Below are 7,411 nucleotides of genomic sequence, written 5' to 3'. Positions count from 1 at the left end.
GATGGTGGCCTCATAGAATGAGTTTTCTGGAAGAGTTTGAGTAGGATAGGTGTTAGCTCTTCTCTAAGTTTTTGGTAGAATTCAGCTGTGAAGCCATCTGGACCTGGGCTTTTATTTGCTGGAAGATTTCTGATTACAGTTTCAATTCCCTTGCTTGTGATGGGTCTGTTAAGATTTTCTATTTCTTCCTGGTTCAGTTTTGGAAAGTTAAACTTTTCTAAGAATTTTTAAATTTCTTCCAAGTTGTCCATTTTAATTGGCATATAATTGTTGGTAGTAGTCTCTTATGATCTTTTGTATTTCTGTGTTGTCTGTTGTGATCTTTCCATTTTCATTTCTAATTTTATTGATTTGATTTTTCTCCCTTTGTTTCTTGATGAGTCTGGCTAATGGTTTGTCAATTTTATTTATCCTCTCAAAGAACCAGCTTTTGGCTTTGTTGATTTTTGCTATGGTCTCTTTTGTTTCTTTTTCATTTATTTCTGCCCTAATTTTTAAGATTTCTTGCCTTCTACTAATCCTGGGGTTCTTTATTTCTTCCTTTTCTAGTTGTTTTAGGTGTAGAGTTAGGTTATTTATTTGACTTTTTTCTTGTTTCTTGAGGTATGCCTGTATTGCTATGAACCTTCCCCTTAGCACTGCTTTTACAGTTCCCACAGGTTTTGGGTTGTTGTGTTTTTACTTTCATTCGTTTCTATGCATATTTTGATTTTTTTTTTTGATTTCTTCTGTGATTTGTTGGTTATTCAGCAGCATGTTGTTCAGCCTCCATATGTTGGATTTTTAAATAGTTTTTCTCCTGTAATTGAGATCTAATCTTACTGCATTGTGGTCAGAAAAGATGCTTGGAATGATTTCAGTTTTTTTTTTTTTTTTTTTTTTTTAATTTACCAAGGCTAGATTTATGGCCCAGAATGTGATCTATTCTGGAGAAGGTTTCGTGTGCACTTGAGAAAAAGGTGAAATTCATTGTTTTGGGGTGAAATGTCCTATAGATATCAATTAGGTCTAACTGTATCATTTAAATTTAAATTAGGTCCACTGTATCATTTAAAGTTTGTGTTTCCTTGTTAATTTTCTGTTTAGTTGATCTATCCATAAGTGTGAGTGGGGTATTAAAGTCTCCCACTATTATGGTGTTATTGTTAATTTCTCCTTTCATATTTGTTAGCATTTGTCTTACATATTGTGGTGCTCCTATGTTGGGTGCATATATATTTATAATTGTTATATCTTCTTCTTGGATTAATCCTTTGATCATTATATAGTGTCCTTCTTTGTCTCTTTTCACAGTCTTTGTTTTAAAGTCTATTTTATCTGATATGAGTAGTGCTACTCTTGCTTTCTTTTGGTCTCTATTTGTGTGGAATATCTTTTTCCAGCCCTTCACTTTCAGTCTGTATGTGTCCCTTGTTTCGAGGTGGGTCTCTTGTAGACAACATATATAGGGGTCTTGTTTTTGTATCTATTCAGCCAATCTTTGTCTTTTGGTTGGGGCAATCAACCCATTTACGTTTAAGGTAATTATTGATAAGTATGATCCCATTTCCATTTACTTTATTGTTTTGGGTTTGAGTTTATACACCCTTTTTGTGTCTCCTGTCTAGAGAATATCCTTTAGCATTTGTTGGAGAGCTGGTTTGGTGATGCTGAATTCTCTCAGCTTTTGCTTGTCTGTAAAGCTTTTGATTTCTCCTTCATATTTGAATGAGATCCTTGCTGGGTACAGTAATTTGGGCTGTAGGTTATTTTCTTTCATCACTTTATGTATGTCTTGCCATTCCCTCCTGGCCTGAAGAGTTTCTATTGAAAGATCAGCTGTTATCCTTATGGGAATCCCCTTGTGTGTTATTGGTTGTTTTTCCCTTGCTGCTTTTAATATTTGTTCTTTGTGTTTGATCTTTGTTAATTTGATTAATATGTGTCTTGAAATGTTTCAACTTGGGTTTATCCTATTTGGGACTCTCTGGGTTTCTTGGACTTGGGTGATTATTTCCTTCCCCATTTTAGGGAAGTTTTCAACTATTATTGCCTCAAGTATTTTCTCATTGTCTTTATTTTTGTCTTCTTCTTCTGGGACTTCTATGATTCGAATGTTGGGGCATTTAACATTGTCCCAGGTCTCTGAGATTGTCCTCATTTCTTTTAATTCGTTTTTCTTTTCTCCTCTCTGATTCATTTATTTCTACCATTCTATCTTCTGCCTCACTAATTGTATCTTCTGCCTCTGTTATTCTACTATTTGTTCTCTCCAGAGTGTTTTTTTTATCTCATTTATTGCATTATTCATTAAATATTGACTATTTTTCATTTCTTCTAGGTTCTTGTTAAACCTTTCTTGCAACTTCTCAATCCTTGTCTCCAGGCTATTTATCTGTGATTCCATTTTGATTTCAAGATTTTGGATCATTTTCACTACCATTATTTGGAATTCTTTATCAGGTAGATTCCCTATTTCTTCCTCTTTTGTTTGGTTTGGTGGGAGTTTATCCTGTTCCTTTACCTGCTGGGTATTCCTCTGTCTCTTCATTCTTGTTTATATTGCTGTGTTTGTGGTGGCCTTTCTGTATTCTGGCAGTTTGTGGAGTTCTCTTTATTGTGGAGTTTCCTTGCTGTGAGTGGGGTTGTATGAGTAGCTTGTCAAGGTTTCCTCATTAGGGGAGCTTGTGTCGGTGTTCTGGTGGGTGGAGCTGGATTTCTTCTCTCTGGAGTGCAATGAAGTGTCCAGTAATGAGTTATGAGATGTCAATGGGTTTGGAGTGACTTTGGTCAGCCTGTATATTGAAGCTCAGGGCTGTGTTCCTGTGTTGCTGGAGAATTTGCGTGGTATATCTTGCTCTGGAACTTGTTGGCCCTTGGGTGGTGCTTGGTTTCAGTGTAGGTATGGAGGCGTTTGATGAGCTTCTATCAATTAATGTTCCCTGGAGTTAGGAGTTCTCTGGTGTTCTCAGGATTTGGGCTTTAGCCTCCTGCTTCTGGTTTTCAGTCTTATTTTTACAGTAGTCTCAAGACTTCTGCATCTATACAGCACCATTGATAAAACATCTAGGTTAAAGATGAAAAGTTTCTCCACAGTGAGGGACACCCAGAGAGGTTCACCAAGCCACATGGAGAAGAGAACAGAGAGGAGGGAGATAGAGGAGACCAGGAGGAGAAGAGGGGGAATCAAAAGAGGAGAGAGCAAGCTAGTCAGTAATCACTTCCTTATGTGCACTCCACAGTCTGGACCGCTCAGAGATGTTCACAGAGTTATACAGAGAAGAGAAGAGGAAGGAAGGAGACAGAGGTGGCCAGGAGGATAAAGGGGGAAATCAAAAGGAGAGAGACAGATCCAGCCAGTAATCAGTTCCCTAAGTGTTTTCCACCCTCTGGAACACACAAAGAGATTCACAGAGTTGGGTAGAGAAGAGAAGGGGGAAGGAGGAGATAGAGGCGACCTGCGGGAGAAAAAGGAGAGTCCAAAGGGGGAGAGAGCAGTCAAGCCAGTAATCTTGCTCCCAAGTAAAAATGGGTACTGAAGATTGGGTTCTTAAAGGTACAAAATTGATAACAAATACCAAAAAGCAAAGATTAAAAGTCTAGAGTAGAAGTTGGATTTTCAAAAATACAATATTAATGGGGAAAAAAAAAACAAAGTCACAAAAATTATAAAATATATATATGAAGTTTGCTTTAAAAATTAGGGTCTGTCTTTTTTTTTGCAAAGTAATAGTAGGTTATAAAAATAAAAATTAAAGGAGTAATAGAGGACTTAAAAATAAAAAAAAATTAAAAAAGATAGTAAAAATAATAAAAATATATCTAGGACTTTCTCTGGTGGTGTTGTGGGCAGTGTGGGGTCAGTTCATTTTCGGATAGTTCCTTGATTCTGCTTATATTTCTCAAGATCTATAGGCCCCTTCCTATGTAGTTAGTACTAACTGCTGCTGCTGCTGCTAAGTCGCTTCAGTCGTGTCCGACTCTGTGCGACCCCATAGACAGCAGCTCACCAGGGTCCCCCGTCCCTGGGATTCTCCAGGCAAGAACACTGGAGTGGGTTGCCATTTCCTTCTCCAATGCACGAAAGTGAAAAGTGAAAGTGAAGTCGCTCAGTCGTGTCTGGCTCTTTGCGACCCAATAGACTGCAGCCTACCAGGCTCCTCTGTCCATGGGATTTTCCAGGCAAGAGTACTGGAGTGGGGTGCCATTGCCTTCTCCACAGTACTAACTACAGGATTTTAATCTATGGCACCTGTCACTTCCAAGGAGGTTCCCTCTGTTTTAGCTCCTTCTGTTTGCTGGTCTCTTCAGTGTCTAATTTCCACCCTGACACAAGGTGGGTGGTGGTGGACACTTTTTAGGCTCACTTGTTCCGTCGTGCTGTGGGGAGGGAGGGACGCTGCAAACAGATAACACTGGCATGTGTTTGCAGTGTCTCGGCCACACTGGGTTTGCCCCTGCTCACTGTGTGTGTGCTTTCCCTGTCTACACTGCTTAGGCTCTACGTTGCTTTGCTGGGAACCCTCTGAGGCTGGCCCTGGGTTGTATGCACTTCCCAGGTCTAAGCCGCTCAGGTTCAGGCACTCGGGTAGTGCTCAGAGGCATAGACTTGGTTGGGCCTGCGTTTTGTGCCCTTCCCAGATCCGAGCAGCTCAGGTGACCTGGTGTTTGGAGAGCACGGTTGCTGCGACTCATCACCTCCCCAGTCCCTGCCACTCAGTTTTCTGGGTGTACAACCTGCGCACCTTCTCAGGTGGATGTTGACCGTTCAGAATCCCAAGAAGTCTTGGTTAGCAACGAAGCCTGCCTGCAGTTTGGTAGATAATGCCTCTCTGTGGCCACGATTGCCCTCTTCCGGCTCTGGCTGCCCTCGCCTGCCTGTCACCAGAGGGGGATAGGATGGTCTGCAACCGGCTAGCTCTTCTCAGCCCTTTCTTCTGTGAGTGGCCTGGCAGTGTCTTAGGTTAGGGCTTTTCATGTGGTAGCTATCTCACAGTCTGGTTTGCTAGCCCAATTTAGTTCCCTCAGATTGCCCTCGGGGCATTCAGGCCCAGTCCTTACTCTAAGCAATGCAGCCTGTGCCTCTCCGCCCAGCCCCCGTTTGCTAGTGGCGGATGCACTGCTTCTCCGTTGGGGGAGTTACCGTTGGGCACATAATCTGTGGCTTTTAATTATTTATTTATTTTTCCTCCCAGTTATGTTGCCCTCTGTGGTTCCAAGGCTTGCCACAGACTTGGCAGTGAGAGTGTTTCCTGGTGTTTGGAAACTTCTCTTTTTTAAGATTCCCTTCCTGGGATGGAGCTCTGTCCCTACCTCTTTTCTCTCTCTTTTTGTCTTTTATATTTTTTCCTACCTCCTTTCAAAGACAATGGGCTGCTTTTCTGAGTGCCTGATGTCCTCTGCTGGCATTCAGAAGTTGTTTTGTGGAATTTACTCAGCGTTCAAATGTTCTTTTGATGAATTTGTGGGGGAGAAAGTGGTCTCCCCATCCTATTCTTCCACCATCTTAGGACCGCCCCACCTTTCAGGTTTTATTTTTTGTTTATTTTTAGTTTTCAGGTATTTTTAATTCAGTTATACTCTGTGGCACTGATAATGCCCCCCAAATTGACTTTTTCTTCTTTCCTTGATGCATTGCTGAAGTAATTTCCCAGAGTTCCTGTATCAGGTAGGTCTGAGTGGCTACTTCCTAATGATAGAAAGTGAACAAAAGTGGTGCCTGTTACCTCATAGCAAAGATGGTTAGGAGCAGGTGAGCTTTCTCTGAGAAGTCTTCTCCCCACCCACTAGTTGAACGCTGAAGGTAGTTCCTGGAGGCTCTTCAACTGTGGTCCTGCAATGGGATCCCAGGACCAGTAGTGCACATGCCACCTGGAAACTTGTTCAAAATGCAGATTCTCAGGACCTACTCAAGACTTACAAAGTGAAGGTCTCTGGAGTTAGGCCCAGCGGTCAAGGCATTAACAAGCTCTCTAGGTGATTCTGAGTTTGAGAATCACCTTCTAGACAATAGCAAGGTCACAGGATGGAAGAATCATGGGTCCCTGGATAACTGTAGAAAACAGAGACTCCTCTCCTGTCCCCCTTCTTACTTCAGTGCACTGAGACAGAAAACAAAATGCACATTGCATTAAGCCCTTAAGACCTGCAGGTTGCTTTCTATAGCAGTTACTCCAATTTGACTAATAACTGCTTCCTGCTGTTTTTTCTATAATTGCTCTTGAGGAATGCAGTATCTTCCTGATCTTGTCCTGGTCACAACAGGTCCTATAGGGAATGAAGAAGTAGGAATAAACCAACCAGCTGATAAACATTGTTTTCCCTCAGGTTATGCTATCTTCTCCCTCTTTGAATTTTCACCTACTGTTCCCTCTGCCCCAGATGTCACCTACTGCTCACCAAACAAACTCCTACTCATCCTGCAAGCATCTCCACATCTATAAAATCTTCTAGGAGCATTTTATATGGTATGGGGATCACCTTTCTACAGAATTCCTTGCCCTTCAAAGATCTGATGTCCCTTAATATGAGAGGCGTTTCCCTGGTTGCTCAGTGGTAAAGAACCCAACTGCCAATGCAGGAGATGAGGGTTCAGTCCCTGGGCTGGGAAGATCCCCTGAAGAAGGCAATAGCAGCCAACTCCAGTATTCTTGCCTGGGAAATCCCATGGACAGAGGGGCCTGGCTGGCTATGGTCTGTGGGATTGCAAAAGAATTGGACATGACTCAGTGACTAAACAACAACAATATGAGAGAAGCTTCTCAAAACCCAAATTTTGGCATAAAATTACATAAGATGCTATTTATACAGCCGAAATTTTTTAAAAACTTTTTTTACATGGACCATTTTTAAAGTCTCTATTGAATTTGTTACAATATTGCTTCTGTTTTATGTTTTTTGGCCTCAAGGCATGTGGGATCTTAACTCTCCATCAGGGATCAGACCCACACACCCTTGCATTGAAGGTGAAGTCTTAACCACTGAACTGCAAGCAAAGTCCCTAGTTGAAATTTTTTTTTATTTTAAATTTTATGCTACATTTTTCTGTTATCTCTCTTTAGGGGAAATGCTTTTCTCCCACCATGTATATGTATTTCTAGTGAGTATGTGACAGCTCTATCCAACCAGAGTCCGCCCTTGAAATTTTTCTATGTGGGCTTATCGGAAAACTTTAAATTGTTCTCAGCACTGTAAGGTTGTGACCCTGGAGCTGTCTGCTGTCAAGTTGACTTTCATATGAAAAAATCTGTGAGAAAGAAAGAAAGGAACACTCAGAGATAACAAAGTGTCAGTTCTGACAATATCCTTCTCTAGGGATCCAGTCATACCTGAGGCTGGATCCACATCTCTGTGATTTGGATACTTAGGTAATAAATTTTAATCCTTTGCTCGAGATAGTTTGCATTCCTATCACAGGCTTTCAAATACTGCC

The sequence above is a fragment of the Bos indicus genome, chromosome 5, assembly GCF_029378745.1.
Source record: "Bos indicus isolate NIAB-ARS_2022 breed Sahiwal x Tharparkar chromosome 5, NIAB-ARS_B.indTharparkar_mat_pri_1.0, whole genome shotgun sequence".
Lineage (NCBI taxonomy): Eukaryota > Metazoa > Chordata > Mammalia > Artiodactyla > Bovidae > Bos > Bos indicus.
This window is presented reverse-complemented; position numbering follows the sequence as displayed.